Here is a 20,653-nt window from a genome sequence, read left to right on the forward strand (position 1 = left end):
TGCAAATAAGGTTTGTAATGAGGACCTGAAGTAAACAAACAGTAGCTCTAAGTGTGATACACAAGTAAACAACTTGATTAAAATCCCAAAGCAAATCACAAGGACAAAATTGTGGAATTAGTTATATTGGACTTTTCAAAAAAGTCTAGGATCTTAATTTTATTCTCTTAAAAGTCATGAGCATGTGATAGAATCTCCCTCGTCAGCTGCTGTTTCTTACCTGCCGTCTCAAATGCTGCCTCCTTTATGACTGAGCATATTATGTCTGGCTTGTGAAATGCAGCATGCTGGGCTCACCCAAGAATTTCAAGCTCACAAAGTCAGCACAAAAGAGAAATATAAAGAATAAAGAATTAAGTTTTATGTTAATCATGTGTCATTATTATATAAAGTTTCTTAACATTCACTCCTAGAAATTCTCTATAATATTCAAAAGGAGGCACGGTCCCCCTTATATCACCAGGAGTGGACTGTGACATTTTCATTTGCAGTGTCTTACAGGGAAAGCCTGAGAGTAGGCTTTACTTTGGAAACCAGATACTAGTTTATTCCTTGGTGCAAAATGTGTTCTGTGGGGACTCCTTGGAAGACTTTTGACAAATACAGACTTCAGGCCTTGCCTTGTAGATGCTGCTTCTGCAGGTCTCAACTGGGGCCAGGGCAGCTGGTTTTCACAGGTTCCCAAACATAATAACATGACAACTTTTCCCTCAGAGTTAATGTCTTGTTCTATTTATACATGAGGCATACAGAGTTTTTATCTAGGCTAGAAAACTCAGAATAAATGAGACAATAAAGCAACTCCGTGATATCAAGAAGAACATAGTAAACAGATTTGGGGAAAATAAATAATGATTCATTTGATTTGGATTAGCTGAGAGAATGTGGTATTTATGTTTACTCATTCCTTTCCAAAGAATGATAAAACTGTTTTGGGTTTTTTATGTCCTTAAAACTAATGAAAATTAATTTTAATATTTCACATATGGGTGGTATAAACAGTTTTATAGTAATTACAGTTTTGTTATCTATCACTTTAAAAACTTACTAGTTAAAATCCTCATAGCAAAGTATTTCTATTTTAAATGATCAAAGTTAATCGCAAAATAGCCATGTAAGATATGAGAAATAGGGTGGTAGATGCTCACACAACGTTTTGATGGATTATAACCAGCTACTTGCTCCAGGGTACCTGTCCTAGACATTTATCATGACCATGTAAATCTCTGTATACAGTCCCTCATATTCAATGTTTATCTACATGCAAAGCTGATTTTCTTTTATAATCAGTAGTCTTGTGAATTTCACAACCAACACACAAATGTCTTTTTTTTTTTAAATTTTTTTTTATTTCTTTTTTTGAACATGAAATGCTTTTTTATAGCATGTTTTACAAGGGGAGGGGGTAAGAGGGTCCAGGTGGTGGAAAAGTACAAAATCTTCTTGGCCTGTGCCTTGAAACATGTCATGGTCTATATGGTACACTGCCTTGAATTATGATCTACCTGCAGTTCTTCAGAAGATATGGTACACTGCTTGAGTTATGGTCTCCCTGCTATTCTTAAGAAGACATGGTACTCTGCTTTGAGTCTATCTGCAGTTGCTAAGCAGGATCTTGCAGTTGCCAAGCTTCAGAGGACATTGTGCAGGTGGGGAAAGGTAGGGGGTAAGGGTAAGGGCGAGGGTCCTGGCTTCTGGCATCTCCCCCTTCTCTGTTTAGTTAGAGAAGGCGTCTTATGTTCAATCCCAACTATGTGAGTTTTGAATTTGGATGTCTAATTATGGGGGGTCTTAGACAAGTTCACAGCCCCAAAACACTGATGTGAGACGAGTCACATCGATGGTCGAAGGCTTTAGGCTGTCGACGATGGGCAACGTCAAGGGACTCTGATGTGGGTGAAAGGAGGGTGAGAGCCCTGTCTTAGGCCATGTAGGCTGCACCCACTCCCAGCACCACGCACTCCTTTTCGGCTGCATTGGGTGGGCCCCTGGGAAGTGGACCTACAATAATCCCGTCATTGGGCTAACTCACAGCCATCCTAGTCTCTTGTAAATGTTCAAGTTACCAACCATTTGTCAGTTTGGGGTGTAATATTGTCATAAAGGAAGGCTCCCCAATGTTAGCGGCCATATCAAGGGTGGCCTTGGTTTAGGAAAAAGCCAATTTTTGTTGTGGTGATCAAGAGGCCAAGCTCTCTAGCGAGAGAAATGAGGGCAAAGCCAGGCATACCAGGAACCCTTCTGGAGGGCGTGGAAGTCTAGGGGTCGACCGTAGGGGGAGGCAGGGGAGCTGACAGCTGTGTCAGTCTCCTGCGGAGTCACTTCTGGATCCTCTGCAATTTTCAGCTGATGGTAATGAACTTCAACTGCCTTCTTGATGGCAGCATCAACCTGGTTCCGTGGACGACAGGTCACGGGCGATGATCTCTGTCTTGCTCAATCTTGATTTCGTGCCCGACCGGCGGGTCCTGGTTATTCGTGGGGGCGAGGAGGACTGCAACCTGCTATTCTTCAGAAGATATGGTACACTGCTTGAGTTATGGTCTCCCTGCTATTCTTCAGATGATATGGTACACTGCTTTGAGTCTATCTTCAGTTGCCAAGCAGGATCTTGCAGTTGCCCAGCTTCAGGGGACCTTGTGCAGGTGGGAAAAGGTAGGGGGTGAGGGTAAGGGCGAGGCTCCTGGCTTCTGGTCCATCTGGGTTAGAACTTCTAATAGCAGGCATCACGGGTGATTCAATTTTACCTGGGATGCTGCGTGAGTTCAAGCTCCTGGGAGTCCCTGTTTTTCTTGGTTTTCTGCGGTTGGGTACGGAGCTGCTGCCTGCGACCTGCTCTAGGCTCGGTCCCAAACCGGAAGTCCACAAATGTCTTTTAAAATACATTTCATGACAATAAATTCTAAACCAGGATTAGGTGTTTGCTTAGAGATAATGAAAGAAAAATCAGTGCTGGATCTTCTGTAACTATTTCAGTTATATAATATTAAATTGAGTTCATGTTTATTTTGGTCAATGCAAGCAGGTGTAGCCTGAAGATTGGCTAGGATGAGCCAAATTAAGTAAAATGTATCTTTACATAATTACTTTCCTAAATACTGTAAAATCTTTCTAGCATGCCTTATATTAAACATTTTTTACATGTCGGAGAACAGTCAAGGAAACAAATAAGATATATGCATTTTAATTTAAAATTTCTTAATAACTATTTAGACAGGATGATATGTGAAGTGATGCTTACAATTTTATTTTCCCTTAAAACAAGGCACTAATTTTTAAAATCACTACTAAAGATACCATTCCCTGATTTACCAATGATAAAAATTTGTCATATATCTGGCACAAAAACTGATAAATCATGTAAAAATACAATGAACTTTGGTTTGGTAAACATTAGAGACCAAGCCTCAAAAACAGTGACTTTCAGTAAATTTTGTCTTATTTTGATAGGAAAGTGATTTTGCTCAATTAGTAATGTAAACTCCTTTTAAAGGGTCAAATACCTTAATAGGCACAACGTATAATTATGGGCCAAGGGCACAGTGTTAAGTGCTGAAGCAATGGAAGATATAATGGCAATTTTTTTTGCTACCAAAGAGCTTCCCTTTTTATATGGTAGAGTGGAGTTATTCAAGGATGCGTAGGACAAATACCAAGGGTAAATGGATTGAAAGTCCATGCAGTATTTTTAAGGATATGGTTATGAAGATAAAAGGAAGACTGCTTGTTGCAGCCCAATGAATGAAGAAATTATATGCCCAGAGTCTCTCAGAGTAGGTTGCATTACGATAACAAAGTTGTTGTTTATAGATGGATGTGATGGGTCTTACGTTGGACAGTAGAACAGACATGGACTAGATTGCAAAAAAATTCTTGAATGTTAAATATAGGTGAATTTTTATTTAATACAACTAAAGTAATTTCTCTATTCACATGATAGATTTTTTTTTTAAATGTTGTTTTTGCTAACTATGCAGACGGCACTTGAAAGAGGCCAAGTCACGTGTGAAAAAGCAACCACTAGGTGGCAGAGCGGCACTATAATCTCTGTCAGGATCCAGAACCTAAACCCTATAAACCTCCATTCAAGTCAGAGCTGGTTGACTCTGGTTTGACTTTAGAAGATTTAGTGGCCTCCATTTTTTTTAAAGTATTCCAGTGGCTATTGAATAAATGAACTGTCGAGTGGATATTACATGGAAATATATCCTTTTGTCTATTATAAATACAATAAAGACACATCAACAGACCAAAACATTTTTGTATAATTAACTCCTAACTTAGCAGAATATAAAAATAATTTTAGCTGTCAATCTAATTTTCTTTTGCAAATGTTTTCTGCAACTATTATAAAATGAATACACCACAATATGGTTCATCATCACAGTAGAAAAACAAGGGATCTAATGATATTTTGTCGGTAAATTTCTAGAATTGATTTACTTGTCTAATCCACCAACTGGCTGTTACTGTGATGTTGATTACAGTAATAGTAGCTATAATTGACTGCTCCTTGATTTTTCTCATTCTTCTTCTCTAGAGCATGATGATAAGGGCTCAAGGATGCCATGGTAACTTCAGATTTGTCAGTATAGAGGGAGCTAGTGTGGGGAACAGGTTGCTAAGACTTATAGTTTAAGGTTAATAGTGCAAGGCTTATCTTTCAGTGTAATGTAAGTTTATGTTTAAATTTAGGCAGTGTCTACATTTATTTATGGAGATTTCTTCTTTTTCTCTCCTTGCTAATGGTACATTGGTCAACTTCATTCATTTGTTAAATACATTAATTGATTATCCATTATTAATTTGATTAACTGTACCTAAACAGGATCCTCTGCTGTTATAATCCTTATGTTATTCAGACTTTGTATCATTGAACAGTGATAAGATAATTAATACTCTAAAGACACAGTCAATATCTTACAGCCCCAGAGGATGTTCAAGATACCTTTAGAACTAAATTACAGGACTCATTTATAGACTTTTCCAGTGTACTAAGGGGATTAAGTGGATGGCAACTAATTTGGATATATATGCAAAGGCTTGCATACATATAATAAATTCAAATATTCCTCATGAGAAACTTGGGTTGATTCTATCAGTTTGCCTTGTTTCTGATCATATGAAGACTTTATGATTACATTTGCATTGCTGGAGAGAGTTTTAGACTCTTCAAAATAGAATAATACATGTACACATATACATACACAAAACACACCTGCATTAGAATCTCAAAGCAACAGACAACTAGTGACTTTACTTTTCAAATTACTCACAAATTAAGAACAAAGGTAGAAATACTCATGAGACTTGATTCCTTTTTGAGATTGGTTCTTCCCTCTGCCCCGTTGCCTACTGCAGTCTCTAGGACTGCATTATCAATCAAGATTGAATTTACTGTTTATGAAAGAACGACTCAAGGAGAAGTGCTAATGGTGAGTGTGATCTCTAAGGCTAAGTTTCTTTTACTTCCTCCCACCCTCCTTCTGCCCTGTCCTTCTCCTTTTACTCCCGTGCTCTCTGATACCTCCTCAAGTTGAGGCAAAATTATAAAAAGCTCGACAGAAAAATACATTTCTGTGCTTCCTCCTCCATTTACTTATACAAAAGTCATCATAAAAAACCAAAACCCTATGCATACACACACACACACACACACACACACACATACACACACACACACAATTGTATAAGTTTTGTGGGTTTTTTGTCTGTTGTTTGTTTTGTTGTTGTTTTGTCGTTAAATAATAAAACTTTCTGACTTTGATCCCTGTAGATTAAAATTCCAGGCCTTTACTAGTCTATGTGATTTTAATGTTTCTTTAAAAAAATAAACTTAGCTTTTTTATCTTTGTGGATGTCATATATGTACATAATAAAATATTATTGTACTTAATCGTCATATTCTCTATATAGTCCAAATATATCCCTTTCAACATCATGAGATTTAAAAAATGTTATTCATAAAAAAATCCAGTGGAGTTAAGCCAAAATTGTACCAGTTGGCACTGTCTTGCCTGCCAAGTGAAAACATCAACATGTAGGTTCCAGGAATGTATAAGTCCCTTGATTTCTTTCTTGACCCAGCACAATGAAACCTAAACAGCAGAAGCAAGTTCTGGGTCAGTTTTAGATTGATTTCTCCATGTCCTGTTGTCAAAGAACCTAGCATCTTCAGTGACAGGCTGTTATCATGTAATTATGATGTGTTACCAAGGGCAATAAAAATTTACTGTGTTGTTTTGGGAATTCCCTGACCTTGAACTTGTAGGAAGGTATCCTTAATAATCAATATCACCTGGGAGAGTCATTTCTGGGTAATTCTGTTTGATCTCCCCACACGTTTTCTCTTCCTTTATGATGGATTTTGAAGTTAGTGTAATAGCTAGTAGGTTTCTATAAGGCTTTTTTCATAAATCTGTAGTTTGGGTCAACCCTCCACAACTTCTGCTATCCCCTAACCCCATCTTCATTTCTGCTTAAAATTTCAACCCTTGTTCTATTGCCTTATCTTCTGTATCACACATGTTATACCATCTCAACAATTGCTTTTTTAAAGTTGGGTTTTGAGATAATGGGCTTTATTTTAATTTGCGAATACTCATGTTTGTCTATGTGAGTATATGCCATTTGCATGAGGGTTCCTGTGAAGGCCAGAAAAGGATGTCAAGTCCCCTGAAACTAATGTTTCAGACTGGTGTGAGCCACCTGGTATGGTTGCTGGAAACCAAGCTTAGGTCTTCTCGAAGCACCAAGAACAGCTAACCTCTGAGCCATTTCTCCAGACCCTTGGAATGTGGGTTTTCACTGAATATAAAATCATTTCCCCTGGTATCAGATACTAAATAAATGACTTGTTTATTATGTTAAGGAAGACAGAAATGTATTTGTATACATGACCATCTGACTTCAAAGTACAATGCTATGACATGAAAGTCCTTTGTACTGCTCTCCTCATTTCTCCATTTTACTTTAATGAGAGACAGCCACACACAAAAGTTTTTATACCATAAAGACCATAGTAGAATGTATGAGTTGAATCGTGCCTGATGATATGATTCCGGGTGGAAATCATGATGCTTTGTTCACAGAGAGTCTATAAAGGATTCACTACCCAGCAACAGCAATGAGCATATCTCAGATTAAATTTATTGACTTATAAACAAGTTCACATGGCCGTAGTCACCATGTTGCTGTTACGAAGAGACACTAGAAGCAGCTGACTAGCTCACTTATTGGGTTCATTGCTTTGAAGATAACTGTTCTTGATCACTTGGTTCCATTCCTTGGGGCCTGTATGAGATACTGCATCATGTCATATAGCAAAGCTCAACTTATGGAAGCCAGAAGCAAAGAGAGCGAGGAAGGGGACAGGATATCTCTAACACCTTCAAAGGCATGCTCCAGTGACTTAATGTTTTTTTTTTTTTCATTAGGCTACACCTTTTAAAAGCTTTCTACTCTCCAACAATGCTAACAGGTCAGTTATTAACTCATTCACAAACACATATTTAAGGGCATTCAAAAAAAAAACCCAGAAAAAAAAGAAAAAAAAAAGAAAGAAAACGTGTTTGATGAGAACTAGAGCTTATCTTTAAAAGCTTTGGTAAATGTGTGTGTTCTATTCTCGTGCTAACAACCAAAAGCACAAGCCATTGTTCTTAGCCATTTCTCTTTGTCACAGTCTACCAAAGATTTTGACTTAATGGAAATCAGAGTGTGGCCTTGATTTAATAAGTTTTATGGATATCTCTACATTGGAGAGCCTTCTAAGAACTGTATCCATCCCATACACGTATACATTTGGGTGTGTGTGTGTGCGCCCGTGTGCACGTATTAGAGCTTAATCCAATTTGAGTACACATATTTAACAAACATATTTCATATGTGTGTAATAGAATTATTTTGCAGGCATATAATGCCTATTTATACCATTTTAAAGAACTTTAATAATCATTAAAATCATCATATGGATCTGTTATTTCCTTTGTGGTTGCAAAATGAAGGTATTTTAATTTCATCATTCCGGTTTTTACTCTAATGATTAGAATACTTCAATAAAGAGGAAATTCATTCAAATTTCATCAGTATGTGGTTACCCTCAAGAAAGAGATAAAGGCTTTCTACATTCTCCATTATTGATCAGTTTTAAAAATAGTATCAGTCAATTATGGCCAATCCTCCAACAGTTCTCATGGGTTCAAATATTTAAATACACTTATGTTTCAATTCATTGCAGTTTTTATCTTTAGTGATGCTCATTTTTTTTCTGCCCTTGTGTAATGGGAGCCCTTATTCCTGCCTTCTTATTGGTACACTTGTCAGGTTCTTGAGGTAGTCACTGTTAGCTTTCGGTGTCTACCATGATAAGTGCTCCTAGGGAAATTTTGTTCAAATACTGTCTTAGACTGTGAATCAGTTCTTGTAAGACCATTTTTTTTAGTTTGTTTGCTTTCTTTGTTTTTGTTTTGTTTTACTTTGTTTTGCTTAGCAGAAAATGGTGTTTATGATGATTAGAAACCACTATCTGGGTGCTGAAGACCCTCTTTACTTATGGTTGGTTATTGGTTCTAGGATTTTCAGATACGAGAAATATTTTCTTTAAAAAAAAACAACATTATAAATTTAAACCAATATTTTTTCTTAATTTTTATTTTTTCTTTTCAGTGAAAAATAGGCTCTTTTCTCATACAATATACTTTGATTATAGTTTCTTTTCTCTTTGCTCCCCTAGTTCCTCCCTACCTTCCCTCTCATCCTGATTCATTCTCTTTCTGTCTCTCATTAGAAAAGAAAAGGCTTCTAAGATATAACCAAAAACCTTAGGAAAAAAGTGTAATAGGATAAAATCAAACACACAAACAAACAAGCCCATCACATAGAATTTGGACAACAAACAACAGAAGGAAAAGAGCCTCAAGAGAAGGCACAAGAATCAGAGTCGTTCCCACACTCAGGAATTCAGGTTATGCTAGCCTGAAAACTGGAAGATATTCGTAGAGGAGCTGGTGCAGACCCCCGTAGGCTCTGTGCCTGCTGCTTCAGTCTCAGTGGGTTCATATGCACATGGCTCAGTTAGTATAGAAGACATTGTTCTCCCTGTGTTCTACTTCTCCTCTGCCTCATGCACCATTTCTACCTTCTCTTCCTCGGGGTTTCCTGAGCTCTGAGGGAAAGGATTTCGTACATTCCCAGCTCTCTCTCTCTCTCTCTCTCTCTCTCTCTCTCTCGCTCGCTCGCTCGCTCGCTCTCGCTCTCGCTCTGTCTCTCTCTCTCTCTGTCTCTCTCTCTGTCTCTCTGTCTCTCTGTCTCTCTCTCTGTCTCTCTCTCTCTCTCTCTCTGTATGTATGTATTTGGGGGTGTGTAATAACTAGTTGTTGCTCTCTGCATTTGTTCTCATCTGCTGCAGGAGAAAGCTTCTCTGATGATGACTGAATAAGGCACATTCTAGTATCTTTGATATGGGAAGGTACACTGTGTACTACCAAAATAGAACATAAATACCAAAAGGCCACAAAATGCCACAAAGCCTTTGATCTATAATTCTTTCCTACCTGAAAAATATTCTAGGGCAATGGCAGCACAAAGCTTGTGGGAGTAACCAACCAATGACTTGTATTTCCTATATTTCCCAAACTTTTTACTTTTAGTTTTTGAAAATTTCACATATCAGCACTACATTTACATAATCATCTCCTCCATTTCTTCTACAAACACACTTGAATCTTTAATTGCAGTCAAATTTCTTTATAAATTGTATTCCCTTTTAGAAATCAATTTTAATAAATATCCCTTCTTACATAAAGTAGTCTTGAACATCATTTAATTAAAGTAAAGACATTTCTTACTTATTTCTTTAGTCTTGCATAGTAGTCCATTAAAATGACAAACTGTCTTAGTGAGGGTTTTATGGCTGTGAAAAGACACCCTGATCACAGCAACTCTTATAAAGGAAAACTTTTAATTTAATTTACAGTTTCAGAGGTTTAGTCCATTCTTGTCAAGTCAAGAAACAGCAGAGTACAGGCAGATATGGTATTAAAAAGAGCTGAGAGTTCTACATCTTACTCTGTAGGCAGCAGAATATGACACACTGGGCAGGCTTGAGCTTGTCATACCTTGAAGCCTGTGTTCACAGTGATAACACTTTCTCTACCAAGGCTATACCTACTCTGACATAGCCCCACTTCCTAATCATGGCTCTGGGCCAAGCATTCATACACAGGAGTCTATGGGGGGCATTCTTATTCAAACTACCACACAAAATATACTTTAATTAATCTACTGCTTTGTATTTACTATATGAAGACTCTTATGTTTAGCTTCTTAAATATGTTGCTAGTATACACTGTGCTTCCATATTAGAAATGCATTTATCACATTAAATGATAAAGATCTACCCAAGTTGTCAAATGCTGGCTCTTTAAATCTCCTATCATATATTACTATTTTACAACAGTATAAGTAATGGATGAGAATATCCATTTCACCTACTTTGTGCCCACAATATGATGCCAAGAGCTTCGATATTTTCTAATTTGTAGGTGAAATAGAAACTGTTCTGCTACAGTAAACTTTCAGTTGGACTGACATATACTGAGCATTTCTCAAGGAGTTAAGTCACACTTGTCTTTCCTTATATGCTATAAAGTGTTCTGCTACATATTTCTAATTTCTCTTTTACTTTTGTATTTTTAGAAGCTTGCACATTCCAGTGATATTAGTGTGTTCAATATTATATGAGTTAGTTAGCTGTTACATACCAATTTTTATTTGTTATTAATAATGCAGTGAGTGTATTTTCCTATGACACATTTTTATAATATATTTATTCAATTTAGAATATTTGACTTTGTGTACAATTAATTAAAATAGTTGAACTTTGTTGAAGGGAGTCACTTAACCTGCTTTGTCTTGTTTGCCTGTAGAGCCAGTTTTTTATAGAGAAGATGAACCATCATATAGATGATCATGGGCATATAAAGTCTGAAGACAGAGTCCTATCTACATGAGGGATTTTGTTTTTCACATAACAAAAATTATACATTCTGTGAACAAACCTCTTTCTTTCCTAATTCTTTTCATTTTCATACTTCTCTTGTCTTTCTACATAGAAACAAGAGAAAAAAATCTAAAGAACACTAGGCAAGTATTTCTCAAGCCATAAATGAATAAGAAGTATTTTAGTGACATAATTTGTGTACTGTGGTACAAACAGCTAAACACTTTTTTTCTGAAAATAACATTTTTTTGAATTTAGTATATTTATAGGATAGAATAAAAATGATTTTAATAGCAATGCAAATGATTTACACCTAAGGACAATTTCTCTGTTTAAAAAAGATTACTGGTGGGAGTTCACACTTGTACAGACACTTTGGAAATCAAGTTGGTGGTTTCTCAGAAAACTGGGAATAGTTCTAAGACAAGACCCAGCGATACGACACTTGGGCATATACCCAAAATTTCACCACTATACCACAGGAACTTGCTCAACTATGTTTATAGCATCTTTATTTGTAATAATTAGAAATTGGAAACAACCTAGATGTCCCTTAACTGAAGAATGGATAAAGAAAATGTAGTGCTTGTACACAATGAAATACTACTCAACTATCAAAACAAATATATCTTGAATTTTTCAAGCAAATGTATAGAACTTGATAATACCATCCTGAGTAAGGTAACTCAGAGCCAGAAAGACATGTAGCCATGTACTAAAGTGGACATTAGTCATAACGTGCAGGATCACCATGCTATTAGTCACAGATCCAAGGAAAGTGGGTAATAAGGAGGTCTCAAGGGTGGATGAATCTCATTCAGAAGAAGCTAAATATTCATCACAGAAAAATGGAGAAAGAGAACTGGGTAGGAAAAGAATAGAGGAGTGGAACAAGGGTGGTAATCAGGTGTGAGGAGAGTGGGGCGAGAGAAGGCTGGAAGTGAGAATGGAAATCTGTGGCAGTGGTATCTCTGGTGTCTTGTTGGAAGCCTGAGAGAGAAAAGGATAAGAAGAATCTATGAGGTGACCTTATCTGAGACTCCTACTAGAATGTAATACAGAGAGTAAAGTGACCACCTCTTGTAGCTAGGCAGAACTTCCAGAGAAGAGAGGAGAACATCAATCCACCCACCAAACTTTGAACCCAAAGTTTGACCTGCCTACAAAGATATGCGGGATAAAGATGCAGCAGAGACTGGGAGAACAGTCAACCAGTGACTGTCCCAACTTGAGACCTATCTGATCTGAGAGAGTCAGCCCTGACACTATTAATTATACTCTTCTATGCTTGCACACATGAATCTAGGAACATAAATGTCTCATGAGAGGCTTCCCCGTGTATCAGATGGAGTAGGGGCTGTTTCAGTCTCTGTTCCCTATGATTGGATCCTTTTCCCTCTTCCTGGCTTGCATGGTTGGGCCTCAATGCCCAGGCCTGCTAGAACTACTTGGGTGTGGTAGTACCCAAGGGTGCATGATCATCTTTGAGGAGAAGGGAAGGGAGCAATTGAAAGAGGGAGTCGTAACCGTGGCACAGGGAAGAGGAGATGGAGTGGGTTGTGAGCTGAAAGTAAAGTGAATAAAAACACTAAAAATAAATAAAAAGAAATGATATGGAGTTGGGAGGTTAGGGAAATGTGGAGGATCTGAGAAGAGTTAGAGGAAGGCAAACTGTGATTGATTAGAATATATTGTATTAAAAACTTTTTTTCAGTAAGAAAAAGAAGAGACCAGCATCACTGAGGTGAAATCTTCTGGGAAGTGTTTTGTGAGAACATAAAGAAAGCTATGTTCCAGTGATAAACCTTTTGCTGGCAGCTGATGTAAGACTCACTTAGGTGGCACTGGCTTTGAAGGTATGAGGGGTTCATGGAGAGCAGCCGAGGCTTGACACTGCAAGAAGCCAGGAAAAGCCAGTGATGAAGGTGCAGCCTCAGTGGCAGTTGGAGGCCAACGACTAAAGGGATCATGCAAAGAGGCTGAAGCTTGGCACCATGAAGAGAGCTTATGAAAGCATGTTTTTGAAAGTGTAGCCTAGTTGTTGTGACAGATCCCAACATAATGGAGATGCCAGTATCATGGGATGACCACCAAAACCAGCAGCAGCAGTGGAGTGGAGTAAGTCAGAGCCTCGGATATTACAGAGGACAGAGCTAGAGAAGTGACCCAAACCCTTTGGAGGAGCCCAGAAAATCATGTGTGGATCTCAGACACTGAGACAAGAAGCTGTGAAGATGAAGGTGTTTTGGAAACCTCAAGATGTTAGAGATGCCATAGCCATAGGACACCAGCTGAGGAAAGTTGCTAACAGGGAGTGAACCAGCTCAGGAGAAAGAATTGGATTGCATTTAACAGAGCTGAAAGGAGTTGAACATCAGACACGAAGATGCAAAGTTCAGAATTTGCATTTTGGTCTTGCTTTGTTCCAGTATTTCCTCAGTATGTTTTGGAATGATAATGTATATCCTGTAATGCTGGAAATATGTGATCTTCTTTTTAAATTTGATTTTATAGGAGATTGACATTAAGAGCATGCATGAATCTCAGAAGAGACTTTGAACTTGGATTTTTAAACATTGATGAGACTGTGATAGACTATGAGGATTTTTGATGTTGCCCTAAATGCACTTGCATTATGTTATGTTTACAAATTTATGAGGACCAGGGAATGGAATGGTGTGGTTAGATAGCTATGGACCCCATAGATTCATGTGTTTGAATACTTGGCCCATTGGGAGTGGCCATATTATACAGTGTGGCCTTATTGGAGGAGTTGTTGCATTGTTCGAGGAATTGTGTCACTGTGTAGGTGGGCTTCGACGCCTCCTATGCTCAAGCTTCTCCCAGTGTGTACAATACCCTCTTCATGCCCGCCTGGATATCAAGATATAGAACTCTTGGCTCCTCCAGCACCAAGTCAGTGTGCACAATGCCATGCTTCCTACCATGGACTAAACCTCTAAAACTATAAGCCAGCCCCAACAAAATGTTTGTCTTTATAAGAATTGCCTTGGTCATGGTGTCTCATCATGGCAATGAAACCCTAAGGCAATTGAAAACATAATAATAAAAATCAAATAGTGAAGACAAAACCAAAAATCATGTTATAGAAATCAACCAAGAGTAGAAAGTTCTTCAGATCTTTTGGTTGGGGCACACACATAGCTGGTCTTCTCCTGTGGAGATACTGAATCCTGAGCCATCCTAGAGGAGCCACTGCACTCAGAGCAGCAAGTAAGAACCCTATCTCACTCCCTACACCCCAGAGTTAAAACTGGGAGCCAGGGATCCTCAGGACACACCAGTCACCCAAACTCTGCCCCTCCAGAATACCACTTCCCTTCCGCCCCCACCTGGTACTTATGGCTGGCGCAGACACATAGCTGGTCTGCTCCTGTGGAGATACTGAATCCTGAGCCATCCTAGAGGAGCCACTGCACTCAGAGCAGCAGACACCTAGCTGGTCTGCCCTTGTGGAGACACCTTATCCTAAATCATCCTAGAGGAGCCACTACATCCAGAGCAGCAGGATTTCAGATCCCAGAGGTGGCCAGAGTCCCAGGAGTTCTTCCACCCAGGAGCTTAGGATCATAAGACCACAGAGACATCTGGACTCTGAGGAGTTCTGACACAAGCAAGATAACTGGAAAGACAGACTCCAGTCAGACACAGTGAAGGCAGGTAACACTAGAGTTAACAAATGGCAAAAGGCAAGCGCAAGAACATAAGCAACAAAAACCAGAGTTACTTGGCATCATCAGTACCCAGCTCTCCTACCATAGCAAGCCCTGGACACCCCATCACACTGGAAAAGCAGGATTCAGAATTAAAATCACTTCTCATGATGATGACAGAGGATTTTAAGAAGGACATAAGTAACTCCCTCTAAGAAGTACAGTACAAGTAAACAGGTAGAAACCCTTAAAGAGGAAACAGAGAAATCCCTTAAAGAACTGCAAGAAAACACAATGAAGGAATTAAACAAAAACATTCAGGATCTGAAAATGGAAATAGAAACAATAAAGTAATCTCAAAGGGAGACAACCATGGAGATAGAAAACCTAAGAAAGAGATCAGAAGTCATAGACACAAGCATCACCAACTGAATACAAGAGATAGAAGAGAGAATCTCATGTGCAGAAGATACCTTGGAAAACATTGAAACAACTGTCAAAGAAAATGCGAAAAGCTCCTACACCAAAACATCCAGGGAATTCAGGACACAATGAAAAGACCAAACCTAAGGATAATCGGTATAAACGAGAGTGAAGATTCCCAACTTACAGGGCCAGTAAATATCTTCAACAAAATTATTGTGGAAAACTTCCCTAACCTAAAGAATGAGATGCCCATAAACATACAAGAAGCTACAGAACACCAAATAAACTAGACCAGAAAGAAATTCCTCCCGTCACATAATAATCAAAACATCAGATGCACAAAACAAAGAAGAGAATACTAAAACCAGTAAGGGAAAAAGGTCAAGTAACATAAAGGCAGACCTATAAGAATTACACCAGACTTCTCACCAGAGACTGTAAAAGCCAGAAAAGCCTGGACTGACATCATACAGACCCTAAGAGAACACAATTGCCAGCCCAGACTACTATACCCAGCAAACCTCTCAATTACTATAGATGGTGAAACCAAGATATTCCATAACAAAACCAAATTTGCACAATATCTTCCCACAAACCCAGCACTTCAAAGGATAATTGATGGAAAACACCAACACAAGGAGGGAAACTACAACCTAGAAAAAGCAAGGAAGTAATCTTCCAACAACCCCAAAAGAAGATACCTATACAAACATAATTCTACCTCTAATGACAAAAATAACAGGAAGTCACAAACATTTTTCCTTAATATCTCTTAACAGCAGTGGACAAAATCCCCCATTAAAAAGATATAGACTATCAGACTGGATACACAAACAGGACCTAGAATTTTGCTGCATACAGGAAACACACCTCAGTGACAAAGACAGACACTACCTCAGAATAAAAGGATGGAAGACAATTTTCCAAGCAAATGGTCCCAAGGAACATGCTGGAGTAGCCATTCTAATATCAAATAAAATTGACCTTCAACCAAAAGTTATCAAAAAAGATAAGGAAGGACACTTCATACTCATCAAAGGAAAAATCTATCAAGGTGAACTCTCAGTTCTGAACATCTATGCTCCAAATGCAAGGGCACCTACATACATAAAAGAAACTTTACTAAAGTTCAAAACACACATTACACCTCACACAATAATAGTAGGGGATTTCAACAGCCCACTGTCAGCAATGGACAGATCATGGTAATAGAAAATAAGCTGAGACACTTTGAAATTAACAGAAGTTATGAACCAAGTGGATTTAATAGATATCTATAGAATATTTCATCCTAAAAGAAAAGATTGTATTTTTTTTCTCAGCACCTCATGGTACCTTACCCAAAATAGACCATATAATTGGTTTCAAACAGGCCTCTACAGATACAAAAAGATTGAAATAATGCCTTGCATCTTATCAGATCACCACAGACTAAGGCTGGTCTTGAATAATGACAAAACTAATGGAAAAGGAAATTCTGAAATTCATTTGGAATAACAAAAACCCAGGATAGCGAAAATTATTCTCAACAATAAAAGAACTTCTGGAGGAATCACCATCCCTGACCTCAAGCTGTACTACAGGGCAATAGTGATAAAAACGGCATGGTATTGGTACAGAGACAGGCAGGAAGATCAATGGAATAGAATTGAAGACCCAGAAATGAACCCACAAACCTATGGTCACTTGATCTTTGACAAAGGAGCTAAAACTGTCCAGTGGAAAAAGGACAGCATTTTCAACAAATGGTGCTGGTTCAACTGGAGGACAGCATGTAGTGAATGAAAATTGATTCATTCTCATTTTCTTGTACAAAGTTCAAGTCTAAGTGGATAAAGGACCACTAGCCTGGGAGCACTTAGGGAGGGATCCATGGCTCCAGCCATAAATGTAAGGGTAGAGGGCCCTGTCGGGCATAGGTGGGAGAAGAGATCCTTTCCCTCATGAAGGCTGGATGCCCCAGTGGGTGGGAATTTGAGAGTGGGGAGGTGGGAGTTTGGGGGTAGTTAGGGGTAAATCAGCAGAGAAGCAGGAGGAGGGATGAGGGGATAGGGGGTTCCCAGGTTGGGGGATGGCATAAGGGGATAACATATGTAATGTAAATAAATCATCCAATAAATAAATAAATAAATAAATAAATAAATAAAAGTCAGATTTTAGGTCTGGCTATATGGCTCAGTGGGTAAAGTATTGCTGATCAACCTGGTCATCTGATTTCAGTTTGAACTCACGTAAATAGTTATAGCCATCTAACTCAAAAAAAAAAAAAAAAAGTCTGGAGTAGCGTGCTCTCCTTTCGCACTAACTGTGAGATATACTTGAGGGCAAGTGAATAACTGATATTTCTTTATGAATATATTCTGGTTAATAAATGACATATGCTAAGAAAGGAGGGGGAGGGATAAGATGTAAATGTATGTGTTTCTATAGAAACTTAATACACATAATACTTTTCAAATTTTCAAGTTAAACCCTAACTTGGAAAACTTTATTTAAAAAGTCTGATACATATTGTAGTACTCAATATTTCAAAGATTGTGATGTAAGGTGTCGTGGGTACAGGGGTCTAGGTAAAAGTTTATTTACCCATGGATTAGCACATATTAGATTCTTTTTTGTATAAGTTTTTTTTTTTGTGAGCATTTTGTACAGCATACTTTTATCTTTCGTTAAGGGACCCACTCAACCTCCTTCACCCTGTGCTGCCTTTAGAACCAGGTGTTATAGAGAAGACAAGCCATCATTTAGATGGGAGATTAGGGGCATACAAAGTCTGAAGACTTCATATAAGGGATTGTGTTTTGCACATATAAATCATATTTTCTCTGAACAAAAACCTATTTCCTTTTCTATTTTTTTCATTTTCCTTACTTCTGTTGTTTTTCTATTTATAAACTAGGCAAAAAATAAAGAATTTCAGTGGGAAAGAATTTCTCAAGTCTGATCCCCTATTAAATAAAACCAGGAACATTATAGATGAATTTTAAATAAACCCCTCTCACCCAACTCATTTCCAATTCAGACCCCATATCCTTATTCACTCAACATTATGCCATTAAAAAAATAAGACTCCCTCAAGATCACCCAAATATCCCTAGAAATGTGATCTTTTTCTGGAGCATTGTTCACACAGGCTAGAATCTTAGAGAAAACAGTATCCCCTTCCTAGAAATTTAACAATTGATGATAACCATGTTGGTTGGGGTGGGGTTGTGTGCCCACTTCCTTCATAGGATTTCGTCTGGCTTGGGATTGCATGAGTTTCATTTATGCTTTTGCAACTGCTGTGAATTCATATGTACATCTATCCTGCTGTGTCCAGAAGATAATGCTTCCTTATAGTCATTTCCAATCTCTTGCTCTTAAACTCTTCCCCACCCCCATTCTTCAACAATCCCTGTGCCTTGGAGGTGGCATTGTTCTATTTACGTTCTCTATAGGGCTGAGGATTCTGTACCTTGGCAAATTGTGGATCTCTGTGTTAATCATCATCCATTGCAAACAGAAGCTTCTCAAATGTACAATGAGAGATACGGTTTTCTGTGAGTATGAAGATAATTCATTAGAAGTCAGTTTGATACTATGTCCGTTTAGCGGTATAATAGCATTAGGTTATGAGGCTTTTGTTTAAAATAGCCTAAGGGATGTTAGAAGTCAACAGATGAAGAAAAATACTTATAATTCCCAGAGTAAGTGAGTAAGGCATCATTATAAAATTATTTTGTGATTCTCAATGTCTTCAATTTTTATGTATAAAATGTAAAAATTATTATCTATATTACACATGGATCAGGTTAACTAATATAATTCATCTGTTATGATTTCTGTATAAAAGTTGTAAAAGAAGTAGGTGGTGGGCTGTGTCAAGATGAATCTCTTTGCCTGCCACTGGCTGTCAGAAACTCATTGAAGTGGAGGATGAACTCAAAAGTAATACCTTCCATGAGAAGCACGCACCCACAGAAGTAGATGCTAATGCTCTTGTTGAAGAATGGAAGATTATGTGATCCTGATAAGTGGTGGGAATAACAAACAAGAAAGGCATTTTGACACATGGCCAAGTACACTTGCTGTTGAGTAAGGGGCATTCTTGTTATAGACCAAGGAGAATTGGAGAGAGGATGCACAAGTCTATTCATGGATGCGCTATGGATGGCAATCTGAGTGCTCTAAATTTGGTTATTATTATATTAAAAAAAGCAGAGAATGATATTCTTGGACTGACAGGAACTACTATGGATTGTTTCTTGGGATCTAACAGATCTAGTAGAATCTGAAAGCTTTTTAATCTTTCTAAAGAAGATGATGTCTGCCAATATGTTGCAGAAAGCCTTTAAATAGAGAAGATAAGAAGCTTAGGACCAAAGCACCCAAGATACAGCATCTTGTTACTATTCCACATGTCCTGCAGCACAAATGTTGATGTGTTGCTCTGAAGAAACAATGTATTAAGACAAACAAGGAGGATGCTGTAGAATAAGCTAGACTTTTGGCTAAGAAAATGAAGGAGGCCAAAGAAAAGCTCCAAGAACAGATTGCCAAGAGACATAGACTGTCCTTGATGAGAGCTTCTACTTCTAAGTGTAAGTCCAGCCATAAAAATAAGTCTTTAAGAGTAACAAATAAATAACCATAGCTTGAAAAAATGTTAAGAAAGCTTATTATGCTGCAGGCAGACTGATTTTCAGGGCTTTTTATGGCTATTTGCCTTTGAACCCAGCTATAAATGATATACTTTATAAAATATTCATTTTAGTAAATAATATTAAATACAATAAAATTTTAAGTTCTTAACATTTCCATGCTTTTGATAAAACTTTCCTATCCACATTTTAACTAAGTTTTCAAGTCTCTGCAATGTGCAAGTAATGTTCAGTTAGGCGATAGCATCTGTGCACATTCCTCTAAAGAAAGTCAAGTGTTATCAAAATGATACAAGGCCAGAAAGATGAGCAGTCTGAACAAACACTTGTCCACAGAAAAGATGCAGAATGATTTTATTTTATTTACTCTGTAGGGGAGAGAAAAGAAAAGATACAAATGGACTTCAATTCCTTTTAAAGGTAGAATTTTAAGCTTTGGAATAAAACAGTTAATGATTTTAGTAATAATTTAATCTCTTTCACTTAAATATGATTTTTGCCTCAAAAAAAGCTTGTTTACACAGCAGGAACAAGTGTAACTTTGCAATCTTTTCAGAACAGTGACATTTGTAAGACTTCTCCTATTTCTCCACTCTTATTTTACCCTGTAGGTTCAATCTACTTAAACATAAAGGGGCAAAGAAAGGTGGCTGAGAGTACTGGTGCATACTAATGGGTAAGGGTGCTGGATAGAAGACTGACATTTATGCGGAACACATAAAAATGGAAAGAAAGGTTTACCAGTTAAGTATGGTAGATATCACCTTGTTTACAGGGAATAGTATGTGAATCTGGCATGTGCACATAGTGAATACTTGGGGAAAAATTATTTATATGATATAGACAGCAACAGTCCACAGGTTTTTTCCCAGAGTTCTATCATCACAAACAATTATGTGCACACAAAA

General features: G+C 37.8%; 1 pseudogene; it reads left to right on the plus strand.

Annotated features, from left to right (window-relative positions):
• The window catches only part of LOC114628131, a 54,481-nt pseudogene extending 34,110 nt beyond the window's left edge, over positions 1–20,371 (plus strand).
• The last annotated feature ends 282 nt before the right edge of the window (positions 20,372–20,653 follow it).

The sequence above is a fragment of the Grammomys surdaster genome, unplaced genomic scaffold (genome assembly GCF_004785775.1).
Source record: "Grammomys surdaster isolate TR1022 unplaced genomic scaffold, NIH_TR_1.0 264, whole genome shotgun sequence".
Lineage (NCBI taxonomy): Eukaryota > Metazoa > Chordata > Mammalia > Rodentia > Muridae > Grammomys > Grammomys surdaster.